Source organism: Tamandua tetradactyla, chromosome 4, assembly GCF_023851605.1.
Source record: "Tamandua tetradactyla isolate mTamTet1 chromosome 4, mTamTet1.pri, whole genome shotgun sequence".
NCBI classification, from domain to species: domain Eukaryota; kingdom Metazoa; phylum Chordata; class Mammalia; order Pilosa; family Myrmecophagidae; genus Tamandua; species Tamandua tetradactyla.
In genome coordinates, this window is record NC_135330.1 from 61,161,663 (window position 1) to 61,184,946 (window position 23,284).

General features: G+C 39.3%; 1 protein-coding gene across 2 annotated transcripts in view; it reads left to right on the forward strand.

The window, feature by feature from the left end:
- The window catches only part of ZC3H11A (zinc finger CCCH-type containing 11A), a 67,492-nt gene that overhangs the window by 9,441 nt on the left and 34,767 nt on the right, over nucleotides 1-23,284 (forward strand). The window lies entirely within an intron of this gene.

The window sequence follows — 23,284 nt, forward strand, 5'->3', positions numbered from 1 at the left end:
CCATATAACCATCAAAATTAGAAATTAACATTGATATATTAGCTCCATTTAGTCCTCAAATCCTGTTCACATTTTGCCAGTTGTCCCAGTACATGTCCTTTATAGCAGAAGGAGAGAGCCCAGATTCAGGTGTTGCATTTAATTGTTATGACTTTTTAGACTCCTTCAGCTAGAACAGTTGCTTTTTCTTTCCTTGTCTTTCATTGGCCTTACACTTGGCAATTACAGGTCAGTTGTTTTGCAGAATCTCTCTCAATTTGAGTTTGTTTGATACTTTACATGACTGAATTTAGCTTGTGTATCTTTGGCAAGAATATCACAAAAGTGATATACTTCTCATTGAATGCTGTCAGGGTGCATACAGTTTTTATTTTCCCTTTGATCCCTTGATTAGGTTAGTATCTGTCAGACTTCTTCACTGAAAGGTTTTCCTTTTTATTAGCAAGTATTCTTTGAAGAGGTACTTGGAGACCCTATAAAATATCTCATTTTTCATCAGACATTTAGTTTTTTTTCCAGTTATTTACTTATGCTAGCGGGAACTTGTGGTTTCCTATTTTTTCATTGTTAACAATCCATTACTTTTATTAATTTTTTTTTTCATGGCATTATAACCTTAGTTTTATTGGACAGAACCCAACAGTAGATTTTAGTATTCTGCATTTTAGAATTTCTTGAGGAAAAGGTGAACTGCGTAACTTTCAGGGTCATTTGTTATCGTATAATTGCTGCTTTATCCAATTAAAATTTAATAAGGAATTGGGTGACAAAAAATTGAAAAATTCACACATTTGAAAGCATCTCAAGTATAGTTATTCTATATTGTTAGATGAGTAAATATCCATAAATTTTAAATAGAGACGTATGTTTTTTTTATTTTTTATTTTTTTTATTAACGGAAAGAAAAAAAAAAAGAAATTAACACAACATTTAGAAATCATACCATTCTACATATGCACTCAGTAATTCTTAACATCATCACATAGATGCGTGATCATCGTTTCTTAGTACATTTGCATCGGTTTAGAGGAACTAGCAACACAACAGAAAAAGATATAAAATGTTAATATAAAGAAAAGAAATAAAAGTAGTAATAATAGTAAAAAACAACAACAACAAACAAACAGACAAACAAAAACAAAAAAACCCTATAGCTCAGATGCAGCTTCACTCAGTGTTTCAACATGATTACTTTACAATTAGGTATTATTGTGCTGTCCATTTCCGAGTTTCTGCTTCCAGTCCTGCTGCACAGTCTGTATCCCTTCAGCTCCAACTACCCACTGTCCCACCCTGTTTCTAACTCCTGCTGAACTCTGCTACCACTGACATATTTCAAGTTTATTCTCGAATGTCCGTTCACATCAGTGGGACCATACAGTATTTGTCCTTTAGTTTTTGGCTGGATTCACTCAGCATAATATTCTCTAGGTCCATCCATGTTATTACATGGTTCATAAGTTTATCTTGTCTTAAAGCTGCATAATATTCCATCGTGTGTATATACCACAGTTTGTTTAGCCATTCTTCTGTTGATGGACATTTTGGCTGTTTCCATCTCTTTGCAATTGTAAATAACGCTGCTATAAACATTGGTGTGCAAATGTCCGTTTGTGTCTTTGCCCTTAAGTCCTTTGAGTAGATACCTAGCAATGGTATTGCTGGGTCGTATGGCAATTCTATATTCAGCTTTTTGAGGAACCGCCGAACTGCCTTCCACAGTGGTTGCACCCTTTGACATTCCCACCAACAGTGGATAAGTGTGCCTCTTTCTCCGCATCCTCTCCAGCACTTGTCATTTTCTGTTTTGTTGATAATGGCCATTCTGGTGGGTGTGAGATGATATCTCATTGTGGTTTTGATTTGCATTTCTCTAATGGCCAGGGACATTGAGCATCTCTTCATGTGCCTCTTGGCCATCCGTATTTCTTCTTCTGGTAGGTGTCTGTTCAAGTCTTTTTCCCATTTTGTAATTGGGTTGGCTGTCTTTGTGTTGTTGAGTTGAACAATCTCTTTATAAATTCTGGATACTAGACCTTTATCTGATATGTCGTTTCCAAATATTGTCTCCCATTGTGTAGGCTGTCTTTCTACTTTCTTGATGAAGTTCTTTGATGCACAAAAGTGTTTAATTTTGAGGAGCTCCCATTTATTTATTTCTTTCTTCAGTGCTCTTGCTTTAGGTTTAAGGTCCATAAAACCGCCTCCAGTTGTAAGATTCGTAAGATATCTCCCTACATTTTCCTCTAACTGTTTTCTGGTCTTAGACCTAATGTTTAGATCTTTGATCCATTTTGAGTTAATTTTTGTATAAGGTGTGAGATACGGGTCTTCTTTCATTCTTTTACTTATGGATATCCAGTTCTCTAGGCACCATTTATTGAAGAGACTGTTCTGTCCCAGGTGAGTTGGCTTGACTGCCTTATCAAAGATCAAATGTCCATAGATGAGAGGGTCTATATCTGAGCACTCTATTCGATTCCATTGGTCGATATATCTATCTTTATGCCAATACCGTGCTGTTTTGACCACTGTGGCTTCATAATATGCCTTAAAGTCCGGCATCGCTAGACTTCCAGCTTTGTTTTTTTTCCTCAAGATGTTTTTAGCAATTCGGGGCAACCTGCCCTTCCAGATAAATTTGCTTATTGGTTTTTCTAATTCTGAAAAATAAGTTGTTGGGATTTTGATTGGTATTGCATTGAATCTGTAGATGAGTTTAGGTAGGATTGACATCTTAATTATATTTAGTCTTCCAATCCATAAACACGGTATGCCCTTCCATCTATTTAGGTCTTCTGTGATTTCTTTTAGCAGTTTTTTGTAGTTTTCTTTATATAGGTTTTTTGTCTCTTTGGTTAAATTTATTCCTAGATATTTTATTCTTTTAGTTGCGATTGTGAATGGGATTCGTTTCTTGATTTCCTCCTCAGCTTGTTCATTACTAGTGTATAGAAAAGCTACAGATTTTTGAATGTTGATCTTGTAGCCTGCTACTTTGCTGTACTCATTTATTAGCTCTAGTAATTTTGTTGTGGATTTTTCCGGGTTTTCGACGTATAGTATCATATCGTCTGCAAACAGTGATAGTTTTACTTCTTCCTTTCCAATTTTGATGCCTTGTATTTCTTTTTCTTGCCTAATTGCTCTGGCTAGAACTTCCCACACAATGTTGAATAATAGTGGTGATAGTGGACATCCTTGTCTTGTTCCTGATCTTAGGGGGAAAGTTTTCAATTTTTCCCCATTGAGGATGATATTAGCTGTGGGTTTTTCATATATTCCCTCTGTCATTTTAAGGAAGTTCCCTTGTATTCCTATCTTTTGAAGTGTTTTCAGCAGGAAAGAATGTTGAATCTTGTCAAATGCCTTCTCTGCATCAATTGAGATGATCATGTGATTTTTCTGCTTTGATTTGTTGATATGGTGTATTACATTAATTGATTTTCTTATGTTGAACCGTCCTTGCATACCTGGGATGAATCCTACTTGGTCATGATGTATAATTCTTTTAATGTGTTGTTGGATACGATTTGCTAGAATTTTATTGAGGATTTTTGCATCTGTATTCATTAGAGAGATTGGTCTGTAGTTTTCTTTTTTTGTAATATCTTTGCCTGGTTTTGGTATGAGGGTGATGTTGGCTTCATAGAATGAATTAGGTAGTTTTCCCTCCACTTCGATTATGTTGAAGAGTTTGAGGAGAGTAGGTACTAATTCTTTCTGGAATGTTTGATAGAATTCAGATGTGAAGTCGTCTGGTCCTGGACTTTTCTTTTTAGGAAGCTTTTGAATAACTAATTCAATCTCTTTACTTGTGATTGGTTTGTTGAGGTCGTCTATTTCTTCTTGAGTCAAAGTTGGTTGTTCATGTCTTTCCAGGAACCTGTCCATTTCATCTAAATTGTTGTATTTATTAGCGTAAAGTTGTTCATAGTATCCTGTTATTACCTCCTTTATTTCTGTGAGGTCAGTAGTTATGTCTCCTCTTCCATTTCTGATCTTATTTATTTGCATCCTCTCTCTTCTTCTTTTTGTCAATCTTGCTAAGGGCCCATCAATCTTGTTGATTTTCTCATAGAACCAACTTCTGGTCTTATTGATTTTCTCTATTGTTTTCATGTTTTCAATTTCATTTATTTCTGCTCTAATCTTTGTTATTTCTTTCCTTTTGCTTGCTTTGGGATTAATTTGCTGTTCTTTCTCCAGTTCTTCCAAGTGGACAGTTAATTCCTGCATTTTTGCCTTTTCTTCTTTTCTGATAAAGGTATTTAGGGCAATAAATTTCCCTCTTAGCACTGCCTTTGCTGCGTCCCATAAGTTTTGATATGTTGTGTCTTCGTTTTCATTTGCCTCTAGGTATTTACTAATTTCTCTTGCAATTTCTTCTTTGACCCACTTGTTGTTTAAGAGTGTGTTGTTGAGCCTCCATGTATTTATGAATTTTCTGGCACTCCGCCTATTATTGATTTCCAACTTCATTCCTTTATGATCCGAGAAAGTGTTGTGTATGATTTCAATCTTTTTAAATTTGTTAAGACTTGCTTTGTGACCCAGCATATGGTCTATCTTTGAGAATGATCCATGAGCACTTGAAAAAAAGGTATATCCTGCTGTTGTGGGATGTGATGTCCTATAAATGTCTGTTAAGTCAAGCTCATTTATAGTAATATTCAGATTCTCTATTTCTTTATTGATCCTCTGTCTAGATGTTCCGTCCATTGATGAGAGTGGTGAATTGAAGTCTCCAACTATTATGGTATATGTGTCTATTTCCCTTTTCAGTGTTTGCAGTGTATTCCTCACGTATTTTGGGGCATTCTGGTTCGGCGCGTAAATATTTATGATTGTTATGTCTTCTTGCTTAATTGTTCCTTTTAATAGTATATAGTGTCCTTCTTTGTCTCTTTTAACTGTTTTACATTTGAAGTCTAATTTGTTGGATATTAGTATAGCCACTCCTGCTCTTTTCTGGTTGTTATTTGCATGAAATATCTTTTCCCAACCTTTCACTTTCAACCTATATTTATCTTTGGGTCTAAGATGTGTTTCCTGTAGACAGCATATAGAAGGATCCTGTTTTTTAATCCATTCTGCCAGTCTATGTCTTTTGATTGAGGAATTCAGTCCATTAACATTTAGAGTTATTACTGTTTGGATAATATTTTCCTCTACCATTTTGCCTTTTGTATTATATATATCATATCTGACTTTCCTTCTTTCTACACTTTTCTCCATGCCTCTCTCTTCTGTCTTTTTGTATCTGACTCTAGTGCTTCCTTTAGTATTTCTTGCAGAGCTGGTCTCTTGGTCACAAATTCTCTCAGTGACTTTTTGTCTGAGAATGTTTTAATTTCTCCCTCATTTTTGAAGGACAATTTTGCTGGATATAGGAGTCTTGGTTGGCAGTTTTTCTCTTTTAGTAACTTAAATATATCATCCCACTGTCTTCTAGCTTCCATGGTTTCTGCTGAGAAATCTACACATAGTCTTATTGGGTTTCCCTTGTATGTGATGGATTGCTTCTCTCTCGCTGCTTTCAAGATCCTCTCTTTCTCTTTGACCTCTGACATTCTAACTAGTAAGTGTCTTGGGGAACGCCTATTTGTGTCTAATCTCTTTGGGGTGCGCTGCACTTCTTGGATCTGTAATTTTAGGTCTTTCATAAGAGTTGGGAAATTTTCAGTGATAATTTCTTCCATTAGTTTTTCTCCTCCTTTTCCCTTCTCTTCTCCTTCTGGGACACCCACTACACGTATATTTGTACGGTTCACATTGTCCTTGAGTTCCCTGATACCTTGTTCAAATTTTTCCATTCTTTTCCCGATAGTTTCTGTTTCTTTTTGGAATTCAGATGTTTCATCCTCCAAATCACTAATTCTATCTTCTGTCTCTTTAAATCTGTCATTGTAGGTATCCATTGTTTTTTCCATCTTTTCTACTTTATCTTTCACTTCCATAAGTTCTGTGATTTGTTTTTTCAGTTTTTCTATTTCTTCTTTATGTTCAGCCCATGTCTTCTTCATGTCCTCCCTCAATTTATCGATTTCGTTTTTGAAGAGGTTTTCCATTTCTGTTCGTATATTCAGCATTAGTTGTTTCAGCTCCTGTATCTCATTTGAACTATTGGTTTGTTCGTTTGACTGGGCCATATGTTCAATTTTCTGAGCGTGATCCGTTATCTTCTTCTGGCGTCTGGGCATTTAGTCAGATTTCCCTGGGTGTTCGACCCCACAGGTTGAAAGATTTTTCTGTGCAATCTCTGGGTTCTGTTTTTCTTATCCTGCCCAGTAGGTGGTGCTCGTGGCGCACGTTTGTCTACGGGTTCCACCAGTGAAAGTTGCTGTGGGTCCTTTAACTCTGGAAAATTCTCGCCGTAGGGGAGGTTCGGCAGCCGAAGCGTCTTGGAAGAGTGCCAGCCGGCCTGGGGTTCCGAATGCGGGGAGGGTCGCCAGCCGCCGCAGCACGGGAGAGCGTCCGGCCGAATTAGCTAGTCGGCCCGGGCGCCAAGCGTGGCGGGAGGGTGCCAGCTGTCGCAGCCCAGGAGAGTGCACTGTTCCCAGCCGGACGGGGGAGTCACGTGTTTGGAAGGGATCCCCCGGTCACTGTTCTCCGCAGTCTGGGGATTTCCGACCCAACTCTCTCAGTTGGTCCGGGGGGCCTCGCGTGGTGGGGGCACTAGCCGCCGCGGCCTAAGGGGATCGCCTGTCCAATTCTACCAGCTGGCCTGGGAAGGTGGAAGGGAGGGACTCCGGTCGCTTGCTGTCCCACCCAGGAAAGCCCGTGCCCCTTGGTGATCTCACCGGAGCTGGTTCTCCCAGATAGTCAGCCGTTCCAGGATGGGGTACGCCGTCCCTTTGATCTCCCTCGTGGCTCCGGGAGCTCCTCTGTATTATCTCCACTCCCCCAGTAGCTGTTCTGGAGGAGGAAAGGTGAGGGCGGCAAGGCTGTCGAGGCTGGTGGCGGAGGAGCCGGTGAAGCGCGGACAAAAGAGGGGAGAGGAGGGCGGGCGGGTCCGCTGCTGCGGGGCTCCTGTACTCTGTGTCAGGCTACCCTCCCATGCAGATGCCTTTCTAATACATGGCTTCTGACATACTACACCAAGTTTCCCCTTCATCACATGGACACCTTCCTCATCCCAGTTGGACTCCAACACCCTACTCTGGGCCATCATACCCCTCCTTCCCCCAGCATGGATGCCCCAGCTAATTTTGGGCGGAGAAGTGGGGAGAAAAGGAAGCGATTCAGCATGCATTTTGTATGTCTTGGGATATGTAATTACTCCAATCTGGTTCCAGGTCTCTTCTCTTTACTACATTCTGTGTTGATTATCTTTCAAATAGCAGGGAAAATACTAAGTCACTTCAGAGAAAGGAATACTTTGTAATGTTTGATAAGTTGTGTTGTAACATTGCTGGCAGAGTGTAAATTGGCACAATTTCCATGGAGGGTTTGTTGGAGTATCTTAAGACTGCCCCTACATTTAGAGATTCACTGGAACAACTCAGGATTCAGCATGTGGTTCTATTCATATCTAAGATTTATTGTAGTGATATGGTAAGGATACATGGCCATATTATAAGGAAAAAGACACAGAGTCTGGAAGGATCCATGTGTAGATTTCCTTATCCTTTCTTCCTCCCATGAGGAGTCACAGAATGTAGTCTTTACCCAGAAATGAAAATGCAGCAACATATATGTGATGTTTCTGCCTAGGCAAAATTATTAGAGACTCGGCACCCATGGTTTTTATTGGGGCTGGTCATACATGTATTCTCTATCTAACAACTACCAAAATTCCAGTCTCCCTAAAGGACGGTAGGTATTCAGCATAAACCATGTTGTTTGCACAACAGTCAAGCCAAAATGAAACATTCTCATCAGTTAACTGACTGGGAACATCCTGAGAGGCACGTTCCCAGATGCCGTCCAAGGGCCAATCTTATGAGCAGACCAGTTTAAGGCTAGCTGTCACCGACCTGCTGTTTTGACTCTTTTCTGTGCGGAGGTTAATTTGGCTTTATATCTCAAAACTACCATACTTTTGTTCCACTAAGTGCTCATACATGTGCAAAATGAGATAGGTGCAGAATTACTCATTGCAGCATAGTTTATTATAGTAAAATATTGAAAACAACCTCTTTCGATTTAAATTTGCTACATTCATACAGTGGGGTGCTGGGTAGATGTTAAAACATTTTAAATGGGAAATTCGTTATTTATTGATAGGGAAAGATTGCAATATATTATCAGGTGAAAAAAGCAAGGGGAAGAACAATGTGTGTAATGCGCTACCATTTGTGTAAGAAAAGAGAAGGCAAAAAGAATTTATATGTGTTTTCACTTGCATGTGCTCTTAAAAAATCTGGAAATATTAAGGAGAAACTTAACAGTGGCTGGGGGAGGAGTCTTTTTGTTGTATACCTCTTTTATATCTTTGAACAATGTGCTGTTATACCTATAAAATTTAAAGAAACAATCACATAGGAGAATTTTGGTGTAGAGGATATGTTGCTAAATGAAAAAAATCTACAGAATTATATAGAATACCTTTCTTTTTAAGTGTGTGTTTATACATTTATGATTTTTTAAAAAAATGTAGAGGAATTTATGCCCAAATAAGTGGTTTTCTCGCTAATAACATAACAGGGATTTATTTCCGTTTTCCAAGTTGTCTTCATTGCTTGTGTGACTTTTCAGTTAGAAACAAAATCCAGTAAGTGTATTAAACAGATCAAATGTCATGCATACTGATAGAGAAGTCATCCTACATCCTATAATTTTAAAATTGCTTAGCGGGAAGAAATGAAAATTTAAGCAAAGACTGACCAAGGAGCATGGAAGATTGGCATTAGGTTCTGCCACGAGGAAAGTAGTTGAATAATTGTTATTCCTATCTAAAAAAAGCAGTGGTAACTGTTATACTTAGCTCTGGGGAGTGAAAGGAGGTGAATTCTGTGCACTTTGAAAAATGTGTATTTCCTGTATGTTAAAAAAAATAGATACTCATGCATGTGCCAAAAAACAACAAACATTTTTATTTTGTTTTTGTTTTTATTAGAGAAAAACATGCAGAAAATACAGAATTTCCATATATCCTTCCCACACACACATACATTTTTCCCTGTTAACATTTTGCATTAGTGTGGTATCTTTGCTACAATTGATGAACAATATTACTGTATTAACTATATTCTATAATTTGCGTTCAAGTTCACTGTGTTGTATAGTCTTATGTTTTGTTTTTTTTAATGTTTTTATGCATCTTTTTATGTGCTTATTTGCTATTTGTGTAACTTTTTTTGAGAAATGTCCGTTCGAGTCTTTGCCCCATTTTTTATTTTACTGTTTTGCCTTTTTGTTATCGAGTTGAAAATTTCTTTATATATTCTGGATGTGAAACCCTTATTGGATATGTATTTCCAAATATTTTCTCCCATTCCATAGACTGTCTTTTTTATGATCAAGTCCTTTAATGTATAAAAATTTTTCCTATGCTTCTTCCAGCCGCTGTTTGTCTTTATTAAATGAAATTAGAGATTAAGAGTGTTTGTGCTCTGCATTCAGTTTACAGAAACGTAGTCATATTACCCACCTTTGAGAATCCGTCTTGACTTTATACACTTATTTTGCATGTTGTATCACAGAGGAGGAAGAAATTCTGGGTGCTAGCTTTAAAATGGGAGTAAGGCATCCAGATTGCTGTGGAGAACCAACAGCCATCCCATCTCAGTTCCCAACTTCACACTGAACATTAAAAATAAATAAATAAATGCAGATTATTGGGAAATATGCTCACATGTAGAGGAAACATCCATTTCAGTCTTTCTAAAAATTAATTGCCCTAATAATTGTATTGCTTTGTAAGAAATTATATCTAACTAGCATTGATTCCAAAATCATTATGAGTTGATGTTTAACCATATCAGTGACTAATATGATGCAAGTTTCAGTGCTAAGAGGGGGGTTGAGGAGGAATGGATCACATAAAATGCTAGTACAAATATAAAGTAATAGATATTCCCCTGGTTGATGGTAAATAGACCCCATCTCCCTCCACCTTCAAAAGGGATGAAGTATTAAAGGTTCTTTCCCACTTTACATCTGCCAGGGTATAATGTATTGCCTTAAAGAAGAATGGATTCTTCTTTAGCTGCATTTGATATAAGATGGTATTATTGGTTCCAACAAAAGTTTTTTATTTTAATGAAGTCTCATTTATCTATTTTTTTCTTGTGTGTTCTAGTTTGCTAGCTGTCAGAATGCAATATACCAGAAATGGAATGGCTTTTAAAGAGGGGGAATTTAATGAGTTGCTAGTTTACAGATCTAAGGCTGAGAAAATGTCCCAATTAAAAGAAGTCTATAGAAATGTCTAATCAAAGGCATCCAGGGAAAGATACCTTGGTTCAAGAAGGCCGATGAAGTTCAGGATTTCTCTCTCAAGTGAGAAGGCACATGGTGAACACAGTCAGGGCTTCTCTCTCGGCTGGACAGGCACATGGTGAATACGGTGTCATCTGCTAGCTTGGTCTCCTGGCTTTCTGTTTCATGAAGCTCCCCGGGAAGCGTTTTCCTTCTTCATCTCCAAAGGTCGCTGGCTGGTGGACTCTGCTTCATGGTGCTGCAGCATTCTCTGCTCTCTCTCTGAGTCTCTCTGAATCTCCAAAATGTTTCCTCTTTTATAGGACTTCAGAAACTAATCAAGACCCACTCAAATGGGTGGAGACATGTCATCCCCTAATCCAGTTTAACAACCATTCTTAACTAAATCACATCAACCAGGGAGATGATCTCATTACAGTTTCAAATATACAGTACTGAATAGGGATTATTCTACCTTTAAGAAATGAGATTTATATTAAACATGGCTTTTCTTAGGGGGCATACTTCCTTTCAAACCAGCACATTGTGTTACTCGTGTTTTTTGGTATAAAGTTAAGAAACAACTGTCTAACATGGTCCTGAGATGCTCCCATGTATTTTATAGAAGTTTAATACTTTTGTTTCTGCTATTTAGGTCCTTGATCCATTTTGAGTTAATTTTTGTGTATGATAGGCGGTAGGAGCCCACCTTCATTCTTTGCGTGTTGTTGTCTTGCTTTCCTGGCACCATTCGTTGAAGAGACTATTCTTATCCCATTGAATGGACTTGGTACCCTTGTCAAAAATCAGTTGGCTATATATGTGAGTTTATTTCTGAATTCTCAGTTCATTTCCGGTGGTCTGTATGTCTGTCCTTGTGCCAGTTCCACACTGTTTTGACTACTGTATCTTTGTGTTAAGTTCTGAAATTGAAAAGTGTGAGCCTCCAACTTTTTTCTTTTTCAGGATGATTTCAGCTGTTCAGGGCTCTTCATCCTTCCATATAAATTTGATGCTTGGTTTTTCTATTTCTGTAAAGAAGGCTGTTGAAATTTCAGTTTCGGATTGCATTGAATCTTTAATTGCTTTGGAGAGAATTGACATCTTAATAGTGTCATGGTTAGGGACAGGTGTCAACTTGGCCAAGTTGTGGTACCTGTTCATCTGATTGGGCAAGCGCTGGCCTGTCTGTTGGAATGAGGACATTTCATAGAATTAGATCATGATCATGTCAGCTGCATCCACAGCTGATTCCATTTGTAATCAGCCAAAGGGGAGTGTCTTCTGCAATTAGTGATGCTAAATGCAATCATGGGAAGCCTTTTAAGGAGGACTCAGAGGAGACAGGTTCCATTCCTGCTTTGGCTGGTGAGCCTCTCCTGTGGAGTTCATCCAGGCCATCCATCGGAGTCATCGGCTTCACAGCCTGCCCTGTGGATTTTGGACTCTGTGTTCCTATGGTCACGTGAGACACTTTTATAAATTTTATATTTGCAAGTGTTCCCTGTTGATCTGTTTCTCTAGAGAACCCTAACTAATACATCTTGGTACCAGGAGTGGTTCTTAAGGAACAGAATCTTAAAAATGGGTTTTTATGAATGGTTTTTTACCCTGACTGGACTCAGAGACACTAAGGACTCTGATTCCTGTAATCAGAATGACACTCCCAATCCATGGAGTGAGTTGGCAAAGGAGATAGTCAAAATATCATTGTTCGATTCTCCTAATGCTTCGCTTGTACGAAGCCAGACTCTGGGGGATAATGTTTTTGACACCTTTACAGAGTTTTGTAGAAATAAGAGTTATAGAGATGTTGGTTGGTTGTTGTTAGATACACTGTCTACATTAAAGGGTGAAAGGGATGGGCTTAAGACTTCAAACGAGAAGCTTAAGCACCGTCTGAAAGATGTAGAGGTTTCTATGAGTATCCTGAAGGAAAATCTTATTTCCTGTAGCCGTAGACTTGAGATCTCTGAAAATCAGACTCAGAATCTTATTGTTAGAGTAGCAACTTTACAACGTAAACTGAAATATCAGTCTTGCATGGTGTCTGCCGTTAAAGTGAGGGCATTGATTGGAAAGGAGTGGGACCCTGAAAAATGGGATGGTGACATATGGATTGATAATGATGTTGGGGGTGAGGTTGAAACCCTAGACCATGCTGAGCCTTCTCTAGATAACCCTGTATAGTCTGCCCTGAGAACATAGCTGCCCCACCTCCAGCCTGCCTTGAGGAATTGACCACCCAACCTCCTCCTGAAGGGATTAGCCCTAGAGTTATTAATCCTGTTTCACCAGGTGAAACTGCAAATGAAGGCCCTGAAGCAAATGGCTTGGAAGATATTTCTAATTCTTTTCATGACCCACCCCCACCACCCCTCATTTCTTCTAGACCTATAACTAGACTAAAGTCCCAACAGGCCCCTAAAGGTGAGGTACAAAGTATCACACATGAGGAGGTACATTATACTCCAAAAGAACTGTGTGAGTTTTCCAATTTATATAGACAGAAATCAGGGGAATATGTGTGGCAATGGATTTTAAGAGTGTGGGATAATGGTGGGAGGAATATAAGGCTGGATCAGGCTGAATTTATTGATATGGGCCCACTAAGCAGAGATTCTGCATTCAATGTTATAGCTCGAACGGTTAGAAAAGGTGTTAACAGCTTGTATGGGTGGTTGGTTGAAACATGGATCAAAAGGTGGCCAACATCACCTGAGGTTGAAATGCCAGAACTGCCCTGGTATAATGTAGATGAGGGGATTCAGAGGCTTAGAGAGATTGGAATGTTAGAGTGGATTTATCATGCAAAGCCTGCTCTTACACCCCAGGAATGTCCAGAGGATGCACCTTTTACCAGAACAGTGAGAAATAAGTTTGTGAAACTAGCACCATCATCCCTCAAGAGCTCTGTGGTTGCACTTCTCTGTAGGTCAGATATTACTGTAGGAACTGCTGTCACTGAGCTGGAATCCTTAAACACAATGGGGATGACAGGATCCCGAGTTGGCAGAAGCCAGGTGGCAGCACTTAATCACCAAAGATAGGGTAGACGCGGCTATTATAATAGACAACAAACTCAAAGGAGGCATCAAAATTATATGACACGCAGAGATTTGTGGCATTGGCTAGTAAATCATGGGGTGCCTAGAAATACAATAGAAGGGCAGTCTACTAAATTCTTGTTGGAGCTGTATAAATAAAAGAGTTCTAGATCAAGGGAACAGAAGTCTAGCCTGAATTACAAAAACACAGAGTCACAGCCCCTTAACCAATTTCCAGACTTGAAACAGTTTACAGACCCTGAGCCCCTTGAATGAAGGGGAGGCCAGGTCCCTATGGGGGAGAAACCTGTTACACTGCCACAGATTTATACTGTTAATCTTCCTCTAAGTCTTCCCCAGGGAGACCGACGGCCTTTTACCAGGGTCACTGTGCATTGGGGAAAAGGAAATGATCAGATATTTTGGGGATTATTAGACACTGGTTCAGAAGTGACATTAATTCCAGGGGGCCCAAAACGTCACTCTGGACCACCAGTCAGAGTGGAGGCTTATGGAGGCCAGGTGATCAATGGAGTTTTAGCTCAGGTCCGTCTCACAGTGGGTCCAGTGGGCCCCCGGACCCATCCTGTAGTTATTTCCCCAGTTCTGGAATGTATAATTGGCATAGACATACTGAGGAACTGGCAGAATCCCCACGTTGGTTCTCTAACTCGTGCAGTGAGGGCTATTATGGTGGGAAAGGCCAAGTGGAAGCCACTAGAACTGCCCCTACCAAGCAAAATAGTAAATCAGAAGCAATACCGTATTCCTGGAGGGATTGCAGAGATTACTGCCACTCTTAAGGACTTGAAAGATGCAGGGGTGGTGAGTCCCACCACATCCCCATTCAACTGTCCTATTTGGCCTGTGCAGAAAACAGATGGGTCTTGGAGAATGACAGTGGATTATCGTAAACTCAACCAGGTGGTAACTCCAATTGCAGCTGCTGTTCCAGATGTAGTATCATTGCTTGAGCAAATCAATACATCCTCTGGTACCTGGTATGCAGCTATTGATCTGGCAAATGCTTTTTTCTCAATAGCTGTTAGTAAGGACCACCAGAAACAGTTTGCATTCAGCTGGCAAGGTCAGCAATATACTTTCACTGTCCTACCTCAGGGGTATATCAACTCTCCAGCCCTATGTCATAATCTTGTTCGCAGAGACCTTGATCGTTTCTGCCTCCCACAAGACATCACACTGGTCCATTATATTGATGATATCATGTTGATTGGACCTAGTGAGCAAGAAGTAGCAACTACTCTAGATTTACTGGTAAGGCATTTGCATGTCAGAGGATGGGAGATAAATCCAACAAAAATACAGGGGCCTTCCACCTCAGTAAAATTCCTAGGTGTCCAGTGGTGTGGGGCATGTCGAGATATCCCTTCTAAGATGAAGGATAAATTGCTGCATCTGGCCCCTCCCACAACCAAAAAAGAGGCACAATGCCTAGTTGGTCTTTTTGGATTTTGGCGACAACATACTCCTCATTTGGGTGTGCTACTCCAGCCCATTTATCGAGTGACCAGAAAAGCTGCTAATTTTGAGTGGGGACCTGAACAAGAGGAGGCTCTGCGACAGGTCCAGGCTGCTGTGCAAGCTGCTCTGCCACTTGGGTCGTATGATCCAGCAGATCCAATGGTGCTGGAAGTGTCAGTGGCAAATAGAGATGCTGTCTGGAGCCTTTGGCAGGCCCCTATAGGAGAATCACAATGCAGACCCTTAGGATTTTGGAGCAAAACCTTACCATCTGCTGCAGATAACTACTCTCCTTTTGAGAAGCAGCTTTTGGCCTGCTACTGGGCCTTAGTAGAGACTGAACGCTTAACCATGGGCCACCAAGTTACCATGAGACCTGAGTTGCCTATCATGAGTTGGGTGTTGTCTGACCCACCAAGCCATAAAGTTGGGCGTGCACAGCAGCACTCTATTGTAAAATGGAAATGGTATATACGAGATAGAGCCAGAGCAGGTCCTGAAGGCACAAGTAAGTTACATGAAGAAGTGGCACAAATGCCCATGGTTTCCACTCCTGCTGCCACATTACCTTCTCTTTCCCAGACCAGAGCTATGGCCTCTTGGGGAGTTCCTTACAGTGAATTGACTGAGGAAGAGAAAACTTGAGCCTGGTTTACAGATGGTTCAGCACGATATGCAGGTACCACCCGAAGGTGGACAGCTGTAGCATTACAACCCCTTTCTGGGGTGTCCTTGAAGGACAGTGGTGAGGGGAAATCCTCCCAGTGGGCAGAACTTCGAGCAGTGCACCTGGTTGTTCATTTTGCATGGAAGGAAAACTGGCCAGAGGTGCGTTTGTATACTGACTCATGGGCTGTTGCTAATGGTTTGGCTGGATGGTCAGGGACTTGGAAAGACCATAATTGGAAAATTGGTGACAAAGAGGTCTGGGGAAGGAGTATGTGGATAGACCTTTCTGAGTAGGCTAAAAACATGAAGATATTTGTGTCCCATGTGAATGCACACCAGAGGGTGACTTCAGCAGAGGAAGATTTTAATAATCAAGTGGATAAGATGACCCGTTCTGTGGATACCAGTCAGCCTCTTTCCCCAGCAACTCCTGTTATTGCCCAATGGGCTCATGAACAAAGTGGTCATGGTGGTAGGGATGGAGGTTATGCATGGGCTCAGCAACATGGACTTCCACTCACCAAGGCTGACCTGGCTACAGCCACTGCTGAGTGCCCAATCTGCCAGCAGCAGAGACCCACACTCAGCCCCTGATATGGCACCATTCCCCGAGGTGACCAGCCAGCTACATGGTGGCAGGTTGATTACATTGGACCACTCCCTTCATGGAAGGGGCAGTGATTTGTTCTAACTGGAATAGACACATACTCTGGATATGGGTTTGCTTTCCCTGCACGCAATGCTTCTGCCAAAACTACCATCCGTGAACTTACAGAATGCCTTATCCATCGTCATGGTATTACACATAGCATTGCTTCGGATCAAGGAACACACTTCACAGCAAATGAAGTGCGGGAATGGGCACATGCTCATGGAATTCTCTGGTTTTACCATGTTCGCTATCATCCAGAAGCAGCTGGATTGATAGAATGGTGGAATGGCCTTTTGAAAACTCAATTACAGTGCCAACTAGGTGGTAAAAACTTGAAAGGCTGGGGTAATGTTCTCCAGGAAGCTGTGTATGCTCTGAATCAGCGTCCTCTGTATGGTGCTGTTTCTCCCATAGCCAGGATCCATGGGTCCAGGAACCAAGGGGTGGAAATGGGTGTGGTGCCACTCACTATTACCCCTAGTGATCCACTAGGAAAATTTTTGCCTCCTGTCCCTGCTACCCTGAGTTCTGCTGGTCTACAGGTTTTAGTTCCAAAACAGGGTGTACTTCCTCCAGGAGAAACAACAGTGATACCACTGAACTGGAAGTTAAGATTGCCACCTGGTCACTTTGGGCTACTTATGCCTCTGGATCAACATACCAAGAAGGGGATTACATTATTGTCTGGGGTAATTGACCCTGACTATCAGAAGGAAGTAGGACTGCAACTACATAATGGAGGTAAAGAAGAGTTTTCTTGGAATATAGGAGATCCCCTGGGGCGTCTATTAGTACTACCATGCCCTGTGATTAAAATCAATGGAAAACTGCAACAACACAATCCAGACAGGACTACTAATGGCCCTGAAACTTCAGGAATGAAGGTTTGGGTCACCCCACCAGGCAAAGAACCACGGCCAGCTGAAGTGCTTGCTGAGGGGAAAGGAAACATGGAATGGGTAGTGGAAGAAGGTAGTGATAAATATGAACTTCGACCACGTGATCAGTTACAGAAATGAGGACTGTAATGCTGTTTTGTTCGTGTTATACTATTTAAGTTGTTAGATATTAAGTTTAAGAATGAATGTTGCCCAAGGATTTGCACCCTATTCTGGAGAGATTTAATGTGTTTCCAGTTATATGCAGGACAGTTGAGTATTGTCAGGTAAAAGAAAAAATGTGTGCTTATTTGTTTTCATTTGGAAATTAAGTATGGTCTAAGGTGATATATATATATATATATATATATATATATATATATATATATATATATATATATATATATATATATATATATGCCAAGTTGACAAGGGGTGGACTGTCATGGTTAGGGACAGGTGTCAACTTGGCCAAGTTGTGGTACTTGTTCATCTGATTGGGCAAGCGCTGGCCTGTCTGTTGCAATGAGGACATTTCATAGGACTAGGTCATGATCACGTCAGCTACATCCACAGCTGATTCCATTTGTAATCAGCCAAAGGGGAGTGTCTTCTGCAATTAGTGATGCTAAATGCAATCATAGGAAGCCTTTTAAGGAGGACTCAGAGGAGACAGGCTCCATTCCTGCTTTGGCTGGTGAGCCTCTCCTGTGGAGTTCATCCAGGCCATCCATCGGAGTCATCGGCTTCACAGCCTGCCCTGTGGATTTTGGACTCTGCGTTCCTATGGTCACGTGAGACACTTTCATAAATTTTATGTTTGCAAGTGTTCCCTGTTGATTCTGTTTCTCTAGAGAACCCTAACTAATACAGTAGTATTTAGTCTTCCAATCTGTGAACTGGGAATGTCATACTTTTTTTTTTTTTTTTGTAAGCTGTATGGCAGGGTCACATTTCATTATTTTTCCACATTAGGATCTCGTTATTGCAGCACCATTTGTTGAATATTTGTTTGTTTGTTTTGTTTTGGAGAAAGTGCATGGACTGGGAATTGAACCCAGATCTCAGGCATGGCAGGCGAGAATTCTACCCCTGAACTATCCTTGCACCCCCCCATACCTTTTTTTTTCTTTAGATCTTCTTTGATTTCCTTTAGCAATGTTACATAGTTTTACACACATAATTCTTTTACATCCTTAGTTAAATTTATTCCTGGATATTTTATTCTTTTAATTGTTATTGTAACTGGAATTTTTTTCTTGATTTCCTCCTGTTTGTTCATTAGTACTTTATAGAAACACTACTGATTTTTGCATGTTGATCTTATAACTGACCACTTTGCTGAATTTGTTTATTAGCTGTAGTAGCTTTGTTGTAAATTTTCCAGGATTTTCTGTATATAGGATCATGTACTCTACAAATAGGTGTTCCTTTATTTCTTTTTCTTGATTGATTGCTGTAGCTAGAATTTCCAGTAAATTATTACAGTATAATAATTCCAGTAAATTGTTGAATAACCTTGGTAGCAGTAAGCATCCTTTTCTTACTCCTCATGTTAGGGAAAAGCTTTCAGTATTTCACCATTGAGTATGATATTAGCTGTGGGTATTTCACATATGCCCTTTATTAGGTTAAGTTTCTTTCTATTCCTAGTTTTCTTAGTGGTTTTATCATGAAAGGATGCTGGATTTTATCACATGCCTTTTCTGTATCGAGATGATCATGTGATTTTTTCCCCCTTTTGTTCTGTTAAGGTGGTGTATAACATTTATTGATTTTTTTTAAGTTGAACAAACCTTTCATATCTGGGATAAATCCCACATGATGTTTTCTAATTCTTGTGATATATTGCTGGATCTGGTTTGCTGGTATATTGTTGAAGTTTTTTGCATCTGTATTCATAAGGGATATTGGTTTGTTGTTTTCTTTTCTTGTATCTTTAACTGACTTTGGCATGGAGTGATGTGGGTCTCACAGAATAAGTGATTCATTTTCTGCTTGTTATTGGTCTGTTTCTCTTCTATTTATTTCTTCTTGATTCATTGTGTGTATTTTGTATGTTTCTAATAATTTTCATTTTCTAGGTTATCCAATTTATTGTCTTACAGTTGTTCATAGTATCATTTATTATAATCTTTTTTATTTCTGTGAGGTTGGTATTGATGCCCCCCTTTATTTTTAAATTATTTATTTCATTTATTCTACTCTGCTCTTTGCTATTTCCTTCCTCTGCGTACTTTGCTTTTAGTGTGCTCCTCTTTTTCTAGGTCCGCCAGTTGTGAGTTAAGGTCTCTAACTTTGAGATCTTTTTCTTTCAATATAAGTCGGGAGAACTATAAATTTCCCTTTCAGCACTGTCTTTGCTGCCTTTCATACCTTTTGGGTTTCATTTCTGTTTTCAAACCTCAAGATTTCCTGATTTATCTTATGATTTCATCTTTAGCCCATTGTTTTTTTAATTAATTTTTTTATTTTAAAAAAATATAACAACATTCTTAACATATGATTATTCCATTCTACATATATATTGATGATCACAATATCTCACATAGTTGCATATTCATCATCATGATCATTTCTTAGAACATTTCTATCAATTCAGAAAAAGAAATAAAAAGAAAACAGAAAAGAATTCATATATACCATACCCTTCCCTTTCATTGATCACCAACATTCAATCTACTAAATTTATTTTAACATTTGTTCCCCCTATTATTATTATTCCATATGTTTTACTCATCTGTCAATAAGGTAGATAAAAGGATCATCAGACACAAGGTTTTCACTATCACACAGTCACATTGCGAAAGCTATATCATTATACAATCATCTTTAGGAAACATGGCTACTGGAACACAGCTCTACATTTTCAGGCAGTTCCGTACAGCCTCTCCATTACATTTTAACTAACAAGGTGATAACTATTTAATGTGTAAGAATAACCTTCAGGATAACCTCTGGACTCTGGAATCTTTCAGCCATTGACACTTAATATTTTGTCTTATTTCGCTCTTTCTCCTTTTGGTCGAGAAGGTTTTCTCAATCCCCATTTTTTTTTTAAACCATATATTGTTTAATGTCCACGTATTTGTGGATTTTCCAGTTCTCCCTCTTATTGATTTCTAGCTTCAAGTCATTGTGGCTGGAGAAGATACATTGTGTGGTTTCAGTATTTTTCAGCTTACTGAGATTTGTGACCTACCTATCATCTGTCCTGAAGAATGACTCCATATGTACTAGAAAAGAAGATAATGTGTATTCTTCTTTTGTTGGGTGAAGAGTTCTGTATCTCTCCGTTAGGTCTATTTGGTTCAGTGTATCATTCAAGTCTTCTCTTTTCTTGTTGATTTTCTGTGTAGCTCTTCCATCCATTATTGAGATGTATTAGAGTCTCCTACTATTAATGTAAATTGTCTATTCTTCCTTCAAACCTGCCAATAATTACTTTGTATATTTGGAGCTCTGCCATTAGGTACATGTATATTTTAATTGTTTTGTGTTCTTGTTGGATTGACCCCTTTATTGGTATAAAATGACCTCTTTGTCCCTCATAATAATTTTTGACTTAAAGTCTATTTTATGTGATATTTGTTTGGCTATTCCATCTTTTGGTTACTACGTGCATAGTATATTTTTTTCCATTGTTTAACTTTCATCCTGCTTATATCTTTGAATTTAAGATGAGTCTCTTAAAACAGCATATAGTTGGATCATGTGTTTTTATTCATTCTGCCAGTCTCTGCCTGTTGACTGGAGAGTTTAATCTGTTTACATTTAAAATCACTTCTAATAATGCAGTACTTTCTTCTGCTATTTTGCTATTTTGTCTTTATAAGTCTTTTTTGATCCTCAGGTCTTCCAGTATGTCTACTTTCATATGCATTTGATTTTTTGTAGTTTACCTTTTTGAGTCACTTCTCATTTCTGGCTTTAGGTATTTTTTCTTTTGTTGTTTTTTTATTGCTACTTTATGTATTTCTATATATTTATGGTTATCATGGGACTTAAATTTAACTTTCTAAATCTGTAACAGTCACATTTTATTTGATGTCACCTTCATTTTAATGGCATACACATACGCTGTACTTATAGCTCTCATCCCCCACCATTTTTTTGTACTTGTTACAAATTATCTTTGTACACTGTATGTCCAGTACCATAGATTTATCATTCTTTTTATGCATTTGCATCTTTGAACCTTTAAGAAGTAAAAAGTAGATTACATATCAAAAAAATACAATATAATAGCACCAGCATTTATAATTACCCATGTGGTTAACTTTACTGGGGACCTTTATTTGTTCAGTTACATTGTCTTGTGTCCTTGTTCTTTTAGTCTGAAGAACTCCCTTTATCTTTGCTGGTATGGCAGGGCTAGTGGTGGTGAACTTCCTCAGCTTTGGTTTATCTGCAAATGTCTGAATCTCCCCCTCATTTTCGAAATACAGTCTTGGCAGATATAAAATTCTTGGTTGGTAATTGTTTTCTGTCAGCACTTTAAATATTTCATCTCACTGCCTTGTTCCTCCATGAGAAATTAGGACTTAATCTTATTGGGGCTACCTTGAACTTTGTTCCTCAAAACTTTCATAACTCTTTCTTTGTCTTTGGCATTGAACAGTTTGACTACTATGTGTCTAGGTATGGTTCTCAATGTTTTTATCTTATCTGGGTTTGTTAGACTTCTTGAATGCACATATTCATGCCTTTTGTTAACTCTAGGAAGCTTTTTGCCATTATTTCTTTGAATATTCCTTCTGCCTTGTTTGGTCTTCTCCTTGTGGTACTCCCATAATGTGTGTATAGTCACACTTGATGGTACTGCACAGGCCTTTTAGGCTTTTGTTTCATTGTTTTGTTTTTCTTATCCTGAATCTTTTCAATTACCCTGTCTTGATACTTTGTTTTGCCAGCCAGTCTGCTGTTGAAATGCTTGTAGTAGTTAGTTAGGTTCAGGTGTCAACTTGGCCAGGTGATAGTGGGCAGTTCTGTTGCTGCTAATGTAAATCATCAGCCTGTGAATTTCATCTGTGGCTGATTACATCTGTGGTTTTCCTAGGGGAGTGCCTTCTGGAATTAGTGAGGCTTAAAAAGAGGAATCAGAAGAGAGGAGCTCAGGAGCAGCTCAGTCTCAGGCATTTGGAGATGTAGAAAAACACACCCAGGGGAAAGCCATTTAAACCCAGAAACTGAAATAGAAGCTGGGAGATGTGACCATGTGCCTTCCCAAATTAGTAAATTTGTAACTGAATAAATCCCCATTTAAAAGCCAGTCCATTCCCGGAGCCTGCCCATGCTCAAACAAAACAAAACAAAAAAGCCAGTCCATTTCTGGTGTATTGCATTCTGGCACCCTTAGCAAACTGAAACAGATTTTGGTACCACAGGAGTGGTGTGCTGCTGTGTTTGCAAATACCAGACATGTTAGAATGACTTTTTAAATGGATAAGGGTAGTATTTTGCAAGAATGGTAGAGCGCTTGATAGAGAAAGCATAGGTTGCTTTGAAAAGACTTTTGGTAGAAATATGGACTCTAAAGATACTTGCCTTGATGTCTAGAGGAATGTATTGTTGCAGATTAGAAGGAAATTCAAACCTTGTTTTAAGGTGGCAGAGAATTGGCAAGATTGAGTCCTGGTGTTACATGGAAGGGAGAATATGCATGTGAAGATCTGGCTACTTGGCTGGGGAAATTTCCAAGCCAGATGTGCAGAATGCAGCCTGGTTTCTCTTTGCGGCTTATAGGAAAATGCGACAAGGAGGGTATAGGCTGAGTACTGAACTTTTGGGGGCAAAGAAACCAGAAATTGATGGTTTGGAAATTCTGAGCTTCCAGAAAGTGAGATCGTAGAGAACCATACCCCATGTGAGGGTTTAACCGAACATGGAGCCAGTTAGCCGTTGCAAGACAGGCTAATAAAAACAAAGCAATGGTAAAAACAGTCTTTACGTTTTGACTGGTCCTCTTCTTTGGAGTTTAGCCCTCCCATCAAGAATAACCCAAAGCAAAAGGGCAGTGTTTCTCTCCTGTGTCTTGTCCTGTGCTGGGTTCACTCATGGCCTTTGGAATTCCTGTTTACAGGAATTTGAATATCCCTTCTGCTTTCAATGGCTTAATTGTTTCTTACATTGCTTTAGCTGTTAGTAAGCAAATGCCTGCAGAGCAGATTCTGGGAGGATGAGCCAGAGAC